General features: G+C 47.9%; 1 protein-coding gene across 4 annotated transcripts in view; it reads right to left on the reverse strand.

The window, feature by feature from the left end:
- LOC118375220 (extracellular sulfatase Sulf-2-like) overlaps window positions 1–13,258 on the reverse strand; it is a 181,238-nt gene that overhangs the window by 147,285 nt on the left and 20,695 nt on the right. The gene's annotated exons all lie outside the window — the stretch shown is intronic.

The following is a 13,258-nucleotide window of genomic DNA, read 5'->3' on the forward strand; positions in this document are numbered from 1 at the left end:
TGCCTGTGAGCTACCTTCCATGTGAGCTACCTGCCCTGTGACCTGCCTTCCCTGTGAGCTGCCTTCCCTGTGAACTGCCTGCCTGTGAGCTACCTTCCATGTGAGCTACCTGCCCTGTGACCTGCCTTCCCTGTGAGCTGCCTTCCCTGGGAACTGCCTGCCTGCAAGCTACCTTCCATGTGAGCTACCTGCCCTGTGACCTGCCTTCCCTGTGAGCTGCCTTCCCTGGGAACTGCCTGCCTGCGAGCTACCTGCCTGCCTGCCCGCCTGTGAGTTGCCTGCCTGCCTGCCCGCCTGCTAGCACACTGGCTGGGTGCATGAGGAGAGGAGGAGAGCAGCGCAGATGGAGGTTCTGCTGGAAAGTGCTCTGATTACTGATCTGATCTAGGTACACTGTGTTCTGCCTGGCCACTGCCATGGGTTGGGAGAGTAGAAACATTGAGCTGACATTGACAGATATACCACTGTGAGATCACTGTGGTTCACAGTCCCTGATCACTGATCAGCCCTGAACAGGCAGCATCAGGGGAGGAAGACAGTCAAACACCCACCGCTGATTCAACCACAGCCCATCAAGCAAAACACAGACACCACCCTGTAAGTGCAACATTAAAAGAGTGCCATCTGTGGGGCGAGACGGTGAGTGTGTGTGTGGCGCACTACATACACCCCCCCCTGTTCTCTCTGTGTGAATACACTTGTTTTCTCTCCTTCTCTCGCTCAGCTCTTCTCTCCCTCTTTCTCGCCATTTCTCCATCCTCATCCCTCCCTCTCTCTCTGGCCGATGGGAATCAATGGCCTGAGATGGTTTTGTTTCTTCCCACAGCTTTCCCCCCTCCTTTTGTGACAGCAGTCAGCACTCAACACCTTAACCACAGAGCTACAGTACAGTGGTACCCTCATCCTGCCTGCCAGGGGAGAGAGAAAGGGATGTGGGGGGATGGGAGGGAAAATGACACGCTACAAGACAAGTTACATGGCAGGAACACAACACACAGCAGAGTTCTCCAATAATGGACTGACACTGGTGCTTTCTCTCCCGTCCCGTAGCCTATACACCCCATTCACAGTTACATGCCCGATTCAATAAAGGAGTGAATTCATCTGTATAGCTCAAGGACACTCCCTTCACACCGCCTGTCCTTGAGAACATCATTTGAGAGGAGAGTGCACACACAAAATCATCCAAAATTCACGCACGCACGCACACACACACACACACACGCACGCACGCACGCACGCACGCGCACACACACACGCACACGCACACGCACACGCACACGCACACACACACACACACACACACACACACACACACACACACACACACACACACACACACACACACACACACACACACACAGCACCGTGGCGTGTACACATACAGGGGGCTCACAAAACCAGACACAGACTCCGTATACACCACCTTGATGGGAGGGCCCCTCCCATCGGGCCCCTCCTACCCCCCCCAGGTGAATGATGTGGTCCTCAGTGCGGAGTCCGGGAACAGGATGTGTATTGTGTAGTGTAGGGCTGGGAATTGCAAGGGACTTCACAATACGATACTATCATGATACCTTGGTGCCGATACGATATGTATTGCAATTCTATACTGTAATTCAATTGCGATTTGATGTTCCAAACAGATTGCTCACCAAATGTCTGCCGCAGAGGGACTAGAGAGAAAACGACTTTTGATCAGTCATGCAAATGAAAGTGCTGGGAAAAAATGTTGCTTCCCTACTTAACTTCTTGGTGACAAGGGGCAGTATTTTCACGTCCGGATGAAATGCATGCCCAAATTCAACTGCCTGCTACTCATCCCCAGAAGATAGGATATGCATATTATTAGTAGATTTGGATAGATAACACTTTGAAGTTTCTAAAACTTTTTGAATCATGTCTGTGAGTATAACAGAACTTATTTAGCAGGCGAAACCCCGACGACAAACCATTCAGATTTTTTGAGGTTACTCTCTTTTCAATGGGTTTTCATTGGGAATCGTCTCTGCTCTCTCTCTCTCCTCACTGAGCAAGAGCAGAGTTCTAGGCTCCATCCCAAATAGCACCCTTTTCCTTATACAGTGCACTACTGTTGACCAGGGCCCTGTCATTACAGGCCCCTCCACCACCAGGCTGATTTATATCTACATTCACATTACATCTGAGGCTCTTTTCATCACTAAGCCCAGCACCGCAGCGAGCTCCTGGGTCACATAACTAAACATGATGACCGATTCATGTCTCCACAGTCCACCCCCCACAATCCCGAAATGAATACAATGTTTATAACAGCGGCTAATTAGTACTGAGGAATAGAGACGAAGTTACAGGCACATATTGGGCTGAAAGTGTGACTTGATCTGCAAATAAAAGAGTAGAAATAGAGATATTTAGCCACAGCTATTTCTCCTAGTGGTCTTCTCCCTTGAGGCCATGTCATTTTTAATGTCACTCAGGCCACCGGTGGACTCGTTCAACTCTACGCTCTCCAGAAGAGCCTCTTTCCTCCACCGTCGGACACTCCAAGTGACAGCGTGTCATGGCGTTAATTGTGCCGTGGGTTTCGGGGATGAGAGCTGACAGGAGTGTCGCTGGATACTCTGGCCCGGCACGCACAGAGAGATGTTTCCTCTCGCTGTTCACTGGTGGAGCTCCCGCTGCTGGAGGAACTGACTCTGAGACCAGGCCCACATTGTGCTGAATAATTCAGATGCTTTCAGAGGAGAGTAAGATGAGCTGATGGTGCTCTAGTGAGCGGGACCCTTCCGGTCTAGCGCCGTTTAGACTAAACTCACGCAGCGAGACGAGACCCACGGCCCTAACTCAACGGTAGTTGTGTGTCTCCAGGAGAGGTGAGGGAGGGGGCAATGGCTTTCTGTCTGTGTACCGTGCTGTGTCTAATACATAAAAACCATTAGGCCTTGTGTCTGCTTTTCACCTATATTCACATCAACTACAACAGGGAGCCATTTGTTGTGACAAACACAGGCAGTATATTGGAAAAATATGGAAATATGTGTCTTGGATTGATAAGACAGTGAAATGCATCTGTTTTAGGGAGCGGGAAAAGCCGCTGAGGGCTCAATTAATGTGCCAATGTTTCCCTGTGTTACTTAGCACCCTGCGACCTGCAATTCACACAGACAGCAAACAACAACAGTCAAATCAGCCAGGGGTGATTAAACAGTCTCCATCCAAGGCCATAAAACACAGAGAGAGAGAGAGAGACAGAGGGTGTGTGTGTGTGTGTGTGTGTGTGTGTGTGTGTGTGTGTGTGTGTGTGTGTGTGTGTGTGTGTGTGTGTGTGTGTGTGTGTGTGTGTGTGTGTGGTGTGTGTGTGTGTGTGTGTGTGTGTGTGTGTGTGTGTGTGTGTGTGTGTGTGTGTGTGGAGGGGAGGGAGGGGGAGAGGAAGGGGAGAGAGAGAGAGAGAGAGAGAGAGAGAGAGAGAGAGAGAGAGAGAGAGAGAGAGAGAGAGAGAGAGGGGGGAAGGAGGGAGCGAGAGAGTGTACATGGGCACTCTCTTACCCTGCGACTCAAATGAGCAAAAACATGCCGGCCGCGATAAACCCAGGCTGTTATAGCAGACATAAATGTACACTAAAACAGCTATGTGCATTAGACCTCGTTGTTGTTGTTGTACACTATTTCCATTCTACAGACACGTCTGTTCTCTCTAAAACTGGCCTCCTCCAGGACCCATAAGAGGACTCTCTCTCTCTCTTTCTCTTTCTCTGTCATATAACATGTACTCATACAGATACACATTTGGCTCGTGGTTGGTATAAATATAGGTGGAGAAAAAACCTCTGAAGAGATTTTATCCTCTGTTTCTCTAAAAACACCCTTCAGAGTAGATAAGAGCCTCACCACGGCTGACAATTACCCTTCCACTGGGGACAAGGACAGCTCGCCTCGTCAAGAGAGAGAGAGTAGGTTCCCTTTCAGAAACCACAAATGCAATCCAATCGTTATATTTTCCGGTTACTGACCAAGGAGGACAGATGAAAAGATCAACGTCAATTACTGTAATCACCCTCTATCCGCATACTTCTTCATCCCAGATCCACTTGACTAAGTTACATTGTCCAACTCTATGGACTGTGGTTTATTTATGGGCCATTTTGATCGGGAGGAGTTCGGGGAGGTCAAGGGTGGTATTTGAAACAAATAATTGTAAACTGTATTTCATTTGTTCATGTTTTGTGTCTTAAAAACGTACATTGTGGCGATAACATAATACAAATCTGTTTTCAAAAGGCCTTTGGAACATCTTGGTATTCATACAATATTATTTTGGAGACCTCGGTTTTTATTGAAATATTCAGCCTTAGTCAAGTCCTGAGGTGCAGTACACATTCATTTAAGAGTCTAGACTACTAATACATATATTCAAGTTTTAATACAGTAGAAAATGCATATGTTCCGTAACACCCATTCCAGAATTGCCCACCACAATCGCTACCAGCATGAGATGATCCTGATTTGAGAGCATCTGACTGATCTGGAAAGCAGAGGACTGAAGCCAGAAGTCAGAGGGGAGGGGTGGAGAGGTGAGGGGGTGAGTGGGTCCAGACTGCCTGGCTGACTCTACCAATATCTTCCAGCCTCCTAAATCGATTCCAGTATGGACGCTGCTACCTTCAGGCGGCACAACTTTAATTCCATCTGTGATACCCCCTTCCCCCCGTTCATCACTCCACCCCCCGTTCATCCCTCCATCCCCCTGTTCATCCCTCCATCCCTCCATCCCCCGTTCATCCCTCCACCCCCGTTCATCCCTCCACCCCCCGTTCATCCCTCCACCCCCCCGTTCATCCCTCCACCCCACCGTTCACACCCCCCCCCCTCCCCACCAATTGATTCCAGAAGCCTTTCTTGCACCCAATTAGGCTGTGCTGTACTGATCCTGGGAAACTCCTTTTAATGACTGCATAGTAGAGTCAATGATAATCTCTCTTTCTCATTCCCTCCATCCTCCTCTGTCTCTCCATCCATCTCTTGACAACAGCTACAGCCGACAGTACTCTAGCATTAATGTGCATTCATTGATCAATCAGCCTGCCTGCCAGTGGTGCTGGGTGATATAATGCAAGGTGGAAAATCACAATAGACTATTGTAGCTGGGGAAAATCCAATTTCAGAGAAGTGTAATCCTACTGACAGACCTTATTTACAAACTGCACACGATTTCCTCAGTTCTCTAAGGCAGTGAGGGTGGAGTGCCTTCCTGCACAGGGGATGGGAAAAATAGTGGAGAAAAGAAAGGAGGGAGAAAAGATACACAACTTAGTCCCACTGCCTTCTCAAAAGAGTCATAGCAGTCAGGTACTCATCAGCCAATGTGACTGGAAATCACCCACCCACAGGCTCTTACCCTGGTCCTCTGGGGGCCCTCTCCTTATAGATGTCTGTCTGTCAGTCAGCTGTGAGTGACAGGAGGAGGTCTGGGGCACGTTTTCACTTTCCTTAATGTCACTCCCTAGAGACAGACACGCCTGGAGGGGAAACCTGAGGACTTGAGAAACATGCTTAAGAGATGTAAATACCTTGACCTGCATTAAAGGGTTTGTGGCTGAACTGCCCTTTTTTGGGGAATCCTGATTGGTCAGATGAAATACTACTGAGTATGAATGAACTATAAGCCTACAGAGGGTTAGAACTGATTCCTGTCTGTTCTATGTGAAATCAACACAATTTTCACACACTTCGTTATTTGTGAATCTCAGTTTCAAGGGCTGGCTGTGAAACTTGTGTTAAAGTACGAGGCGAGTCAGGGACAGATGGTGTTCGAGTGACAGCGCTGGTCCTTCGTTAGACAGCCAGCAGGACCAGCCTTTGTGCTCCTCATTCCTGTTTTTAATGATGTTAACAAGGCAGCGAGAGGCGGACCATTTGTTTTTGCCTCGCAGGAAGCCAGGCAGTGGTCTGGGCCCCATCTGACAGCACACCACTGGATCCACACACACAGAGCCCTGTCAGGGCCATGTCAGACTGAGACGCTCCAGTTAGTACCTGCTTCCGTAATTACACTAATTAGACTCTCTCCACACACAACACTGCCTTCCCACCACATACTAATCCCTGTCGATCACAAAGCACCCTTTATGTCAGTCGCTCTCCTCTCTCGCTATTGCTCTCGTTCTCTCTCCCTCCTAGGATCCATCCAACAGTACATTGAATCACTGCGTATACAATGACACAGCACACTCTTCCACCAGCACATGGCTGGTGGAAGATATCTGAAACTGTGGCACTGATTTCCTCTACAACAGTTTGGGTTGGGGACAGTGTGTATGTATGAGACCCTAGACCCATCAGCATAGTATGGATGACTGGTGCCTGAGGAAAACCACTTAGAATGTTGTCCACAAACTTCCATACTACACACACCATATTGTTCTCTCTCTTCCCTGTCCCCTCCTCTCTATTTCTCTCTCACACAAATGCATCACACAAACACAACCAGTCAGAGAGTGAGGGTAGAGACATTACTAAATTGTTTACAGCTAAGGGTCAAGTTTGTTCTGTCAATCATGGCAAGTGCCAATGAGCCCTGGCAGCTAGGAATCATGGGGCACTTGTAAAGAAACATTGCTGGCCTCTCTCTCTCTCTCTCTCTCTCTCGCTCGACAGGCAGGTCTCTGGATCTCTCATTCCTTGCTGGTGGTGGTGAGCTTAACGTGGATTCCTGTCACTCAGGATTACTGACAACACAAATTGGTGCATTGAAACACTTTACAGAGAAACCCCATGGTCCTGACACTTCACAGAGAAACCCCATGGACCTGCTGCATTGAAACACTTTACAGAGAAACCCCAATGTCCTCAGAACCATTCTGGCAGGGCACAATCCCAATCCATCATTGACCATGGAAGACTACACAAGCCATTTGTAGGCAAGTAGGCAGGTATTTTCCTGTCATTGTAATCCTTGGGCGGTCCTCCTAACCAGTTTTGTCCAAACAGATTCAAATAAATAAATAATAATACATATTTTGGGGAAATTAATTTCCAGGATGGAAAAAGGCTTTTGGGGTAAACTTAAACGGCTAAAACCAGATATAAAGTATGTAGAAAAGATAATGGACCTGTATATTCTTAAATAATATAATCTTTGAGAGCAAAACATGTCTCAAATAAAAGCTACACAGTAGGGGCAGGGTAGCCTATTGGACTAGTAACCGGAAGGTTGCAAATTCAAACCCCCGAGCTGACAAGGTACAAATCTGTCGTTCTGCCCCTGAACAGGCAGTTAACCCACTGTTCCTAGGCCGTCATTGAAAATAAGAATTTGTTCTTAACTTACTTGCCTAGTTAAATAAAGGTAAAATAACAAAATAAAATAAAGAGAGAATTAAAAATTCCCAAAACAATGAATTTAGCAGTATTAATTTTGCTACTTTGTTTGAGCAAAAGAACACAGAATTAGCACTGAAAAAATGTCTAGAATTGCAGGAAACTAACTTTAAAACTGGTAAATGTTCTCTCAGGTGTATGGCAAAATGTGAAGAATTGCAGGAAATTTGCTTTAAAAATGCAAAAATGTAACTCGGCTCAATGGAGAAATTTGTAGAATGGCGGGAGTCCATAAAGATGGCGGCCCCAATGCACTTAGCACAAATGTCTCGTTTGGTAAGTTCGCCATATTGTACATTGCCATTAGGCTACTATTTATTTGTATAGGCATTAGCACAGTATACATGATCCCAAGGCACAAGCAAACCTGTACAGGGACATGGCTGCTCTGACCTGCCTAGGGGATCGGTGTTGACTGAGTCCCAGGCTCTAATCTCAGGCCTCTTCAGGACAGGTCGAACTCCCACTTCCTCCCCCTCTCTTATTGGTCTCTTCAGACAGTCCAACTCCAAACATTGCTGAGGCCCATGCTGAATGATCTGACAAATGTACACCGCCATGATGTATTGGCCCACACTATCCAATCGATGACTGTCTAATTAAAACTAATTTATCATTGTAAGCTGCCGAATCTAAACCCGATTCATATATCAATACACCAAGATAGAGTAGGCCATAACATACGGATAAATTGTCACCTTAAGAAAAAAAAAAGAGAAGGGTGTATAACAGAAGGGGAGAAGAGAGACGACAAAAGACAAAAGACAAAAGGAGAGGTATGTGTTTATGAGATTGACAAACCGTGTGGAGGGTGAAGGCATCAGAATGCTTCAGTTTGGCTGGCCAAACGATTGTGCTCGCATACTCCCTTAAAAGACAGAGAAAAAAGCAGCAGTAGTACTGTTTGTCCATATTGAGTTGCCGTAGCCAGTATACACTTCTTCAAAATAGTCTGAATTTATCGAAGAATACTCAAGAAATCTGTCATAAATTGATGTTTTTTCAGAGATCTTAGTAGCGCAATTTTACATCCAACTAAGATGTTTGGTGCAGTATTTATCAGTGAAAAAATGTGCATGAAAATGAGTTGTCTCTCGTTGAATGACAACAAAGACTTTATTGAAGAATCCCTACTGTTCACCAACTAAGGGGTCGGGACTTCGGCTTCGGCTTGCTTCCAGAAAAATGTTTGTGTGCCCGAAACACCCTCACGGAAGTCCATATCGAACATAAATGTCACAAAATGTTGTCATAATATATGCACAAACTCTTCCAAACTGTTTCTGGGAAGCATGAGGAATGCTGTGACTGGCTGTTTCTGGGAAGCATGAGGAATTCTGTGACTGGCTGTTTCTGGGAAGCATGAGGAATGCTGTGACTGGCTGTTTCTGGGAAGCATGAGGAATGCTGTGACTGGCTGTTTCTGGGAAGCATGAGGAATGCTGTGACTGGCTGTTTCTGGGAAGCATGAGGAATGCTGTGACTGGCTGTTTCTGGGAAGCATGAGGAATGCTGTGACTGGCTGTTTCTGGGAAGCATGAGGAATGCTGTGACTGGCTGCTGGTACCAACAACACGCAAAGCCCAGCATGATGCCAGAGGGACAGCGATGCCCTCACACCCGCGAACACACACAACCACAACCCTCTGGCCCCCCAATGAAATATATATGAGCTGATTCCCTGTTTGTCATCATTTATTAAAGTTTAGCGTGACAACTCCATTTTGTTGCTCCCTGCCTACAGACAGAAACTAAAACAAGAAGCTCCCGTGCTGAGGTCTGTTCAACGCTGGTCCGACCAATCTGATTCCACGCTCCAAGACTGCTTCCATCACGTGGACTGGGATATGTTTCATATTGCGTCAAACAACAACATTGACGAATACGCTGATTCGGTGAGCGAGTTCATTAGAACGTGCGTTGAAGATATCGTTCCCATAGCAACGATTAAAACATTCCCAAACCAGAAACTGTGGATTGATGGCAGCATTCGTGTGAAACTGAAAGCGCGAACCACTGCTTTTAATCAGGGCAAGGTGACCGGAAACATGACCGAATACAAACAGTGTAGCTATTCCCTCCGCAAGCGGCTCAAACACAAGAGGTATGTGGCAGGGTCTACAGTCAATTACGGATTACAAAAAGAAAACCCAGGCAGACTAAATAACTTTTTTGCCCGCTTTGAGGACAATACAGTGCCACTGACACGGCCCGCAACCAAAACATGCGGACTCTCCTTCACTGCAGCCGAGGTGAGTAAAACATTTAAACGTGTTAACCCTCGCAAGGCTGCAGGCCCAGACGGCATCCCCAGCCGCGCCCTCAGAGCATACGCAGACCAGCTGGCTGGTGTGTTTACGGACATATTCAATCAATCCTTATCCCAATCTGCTGTTCCCACATGCTTCAAGAGGGCCACCATTGTTCCTGTTCCCAAGAAAGCTAAGGTAACTGAGCTAAACGACTACTGCCCCGTCGCACTCACTTCCGTCATCATGAAGTGCTTTGAGAGACTAGTCAAGGACCATATCACCTCCACCCTACCTGACACCCTAGACCCACTCCAATTTGTTTACCGCCCAAATAGGTCCACAGACGATGCAATCTCAACCACACTGCACACTGCCCTAACCCATCTGGACAAGAGGAATACTTATGTGAGAATGCTGTTCATCGACTACAGCTCAGCACTTAACACCATAGTACCCTCCAAACTCGTCATCAAGCTCGAGACCCTGGGTCTCGACCCCGCCCTGTGCCACTGGGTACTGGACTTCCTGACGGGTCGCCCCCAGGTGGTGAGGGTAGGTAACAACATCTCCACCCCGCTGATCCTCAACACTGGGGCCCCAAAAGGGTGCGTTCTGAGCCCTCTCCTGTACTCCCTGTTCACCCACGACTGTGTGGCCACGCACGCCTCCAACTCAATCATCAAGTTTGCGGACGACACAATAGTGGTAGGCTTGAATACCAACAACGACGAGACGGCCTACAGGGAGGAGGTGAGGGCCCTCGGAGTGTGGTGTCAGGAAAATAACCTCACACTCAACGTCAACAAAACTAAGGAGATGATTGTGGACTTCAGGAAACAGCAGAGGGAACACCCCCCTATCCACATCGATGGGATAGTAGTGGAGAGGGTAGTAAGTTTTAAGTTCCTCGGCGTACACATCACAGACAAACTGAATTGTTCCACCCACACAGACAGCATCGTGAAGAAGGCGCAGCAGCGCCTCTTCAACCTCAGGAGGCAGAAGAAATGTGTCTTGTCACCAAAAGCACTCACAAACTTCTACAGGTGCACAATCGAGAGCATCCTGTCGGGCTGTATCACCGCCTGGTACGGCAACTGCTCCGGCCACAACCGTAAGGCTCTCCAGAGGGTAATGAGGTCTGCACAACGCATCACCGGGGGCAAACTACCTGCCCTCCAGGACACCTACACCACCCGATGTCACAGGAAGGCCATAAAGATCATCAAGGACAACAACCACCCGAGCCACTGCCTGTTCACCCCGCTATCATCCAGAAGGTGAGGTCAGTACAGGTGCATCAAAGCTGGGACCGAGAGACTGAAAAACAGCTTCTATCTCAAGGCCATCAGACTGTTAAACAGCCACCACTAACATTGAGTGGCTGCTGCCAACACACTGACTTAACTCCAGCCACTTTAATAATGGGAATTGATGGGAACTGATGTCAAATATATCACTAGCCACTTTAAACAATGCTACTTAATATAATGTTTACATACCCTACATTACCCATCTCATATGTATATACTGTACTCGATACCATCTACTGCATCTTGCCTATGCCGTTCTGTACCATCACTCATTCATATATTTTTATGTACATATTCTTTATCCCTCTACACTTGTGTGTATTAGGTAGTAGTTTTGGAATTGTTAGTTAGATTACTCGTTGGTTATTACTGCATTGTCGAAACTGGAAGCACAAGCATTTCGCTACACTCGCATTAACATCTGCTAACCATGTGTATGTGACAAATAACTTTGATTTGATGTTTGTGTGTGTGTGTGCGTGTGCGTGTGCGTGTGCGTGTGCGTGTGCGTGTGTGTGTGTGTGTGTGTGTGTGTGTGTGTGTGTGTGTGTGTGTGTGTGTGTGTGTGTGTGTGTGTGTGTGTGTGTGTGTGTGTGTGTGTGTGTGTGTGTGTGTGTACATGCGTGTGCACGTGAAGTAAAGCGTGTGCGTGTGTGAGAGTGGGAAGATGAGCAGTGTAGGTGCAAGAACACAGTAAGATGACACATTCAGAGCGCAAGAAAGGATTGAGTGAGGAGAGAGTGTGGCTAAGCAATAGAAAGTGAACAAGGGAAAGGTGGAGGAGGGAAGAGAAGGTGGATCCCAGTGGAGCATGAAATGAGTGCTTGAACGGCGTTAGTTAGATAGTTAGAGCGCTGTGCTGTCTGGGATTCACCTGGCACTCTGATTCCCTCACACACACTGCAGCATGGGCAGGTCTACCCTGCTCTCCCCCCTGTCCCCCTCCCACGTTCTAGTTTAACATTCTACCCCCATATCTTTCTCTATCTCCTTCCACTCTCTCTCCTTTCACACTCTCTCTCTACCCTTTTCTACACTCTCCCTTTGTGATGTTTTCGACACAGCCATTCTCCCCTCCCTCTGTTTCCTCTCTCTACCCCTCGCTCCCCCCTCCACCTGTCTGCTGCCACTTCCTGTCACCTTATCTGGGTGCGTGTCTCTCGGAGGTGGCAGCAGGCGCCTGGTGGTGAGGTGGCAAGCCAGGCCGACTTCTATGGGATATCATCCATCCGTCAATAAACCTCTCCCGGCTGAATGGATCTGTTGCAGCTCAGAGCTGAGCCACAGGCCCCTCTTAAAGCCAGTGAGCAGCCGTCACTCAAGACAGGCAGCCGCAATGCTAGGGAGAGACAGACAGCCGCATAATGACAGCAAGGTCAGGTTGAGCTGAACAAGAGGAGTGCCAAGAGTACGTAATGATTTACGCTAGAGAGGGAGAGGTATTTGTGTACTCAAAGTCATCTCTCTCTCCCACTCCCTCCTTCTCTCCCAGTGGTAGGGGGTGGCAGTGGGGGTTAGAGGTGTGGAGGGAATTTGCTATACGTGCAGTAAGGGAACAGAGGATGAATGTTTCAAGTGGTTTATAGAAGCTTTACAGGGTTAGGGTTAGTGAGAGGGGGAAGTGGCTAGAGGTGAAGGTGTAGCATGGGTCTCAGATAGAGGTCTATGGGGTGTTAGGGTGGTGGTGGTGGCTAAGGCCCAGCATTACTCAGCTGCCTGCACATTTCTGGGGCCCCAGTGAAAGTTGTCTCTCTCTCTCTGTGTGTGTGTGTGTGTGTGTGTGTGTGTGTGTGTGTGTGTGTGTGTGTGTGTGTGTGTGTGTGTGTGTGTGTGTGTGTGTGTGTGTGTGTGTGTGTGTGTGTGTGTGTGTGTGTGTGTGTGTGTGTGTGTGTGCGTGCGTGCGTGCGTGCGTGTGTGTGTGTGTGTGTGTGTGTGTGTGTGTGTGTGTGTGTGTGTGTGTGTGTGTGTGTGTGTGTGTGTGTGTGTGTGTGAGTGTGAGTGTGAGAGAGAGAGATAGGATGGAGGTGGCAGAAGGGGGTCTGGGGGGGGGGCAGCACTGCTGACTGATGGGCCATGCTGGAGACTGTTTATGTTGGCCTGCTAATACAGTGAGCACCATTCTGTAGGGTCAGAGGCATGTTCCATACTGAGAGAGGGTGAGAGAGAGAGGAGAGAGCGGGCAAAACCAGAGAACCAGAGATATAGGCTACCCACTATGGGGGGGACTGTAGAAGTGAAAGTAGCAAAAAAGTAAGAACTGGAATTCACAAGCGTTGCTGCTTGTCTTAACATGAGTGGTTAAGTGCTCTGGATTAACATTAAATTGAATCACTT

This window comes from Oncorhynchus keta, chromosome 28, assembly GCF_023373465.1.
Source record: "Oncorhynchus keta strain PuntledgeMale-10-30-2019 chromosome 28, Oket_V2, whole genome shotgun sequence".
Classification (NCBI taxonomy): domain Eukaryota; kingdom Metazoa; phylum Chordata; class Actinopteri; order Salmoniformes; family Salmonidae; genus Oncorhynchus; species Oncorhynchus keta.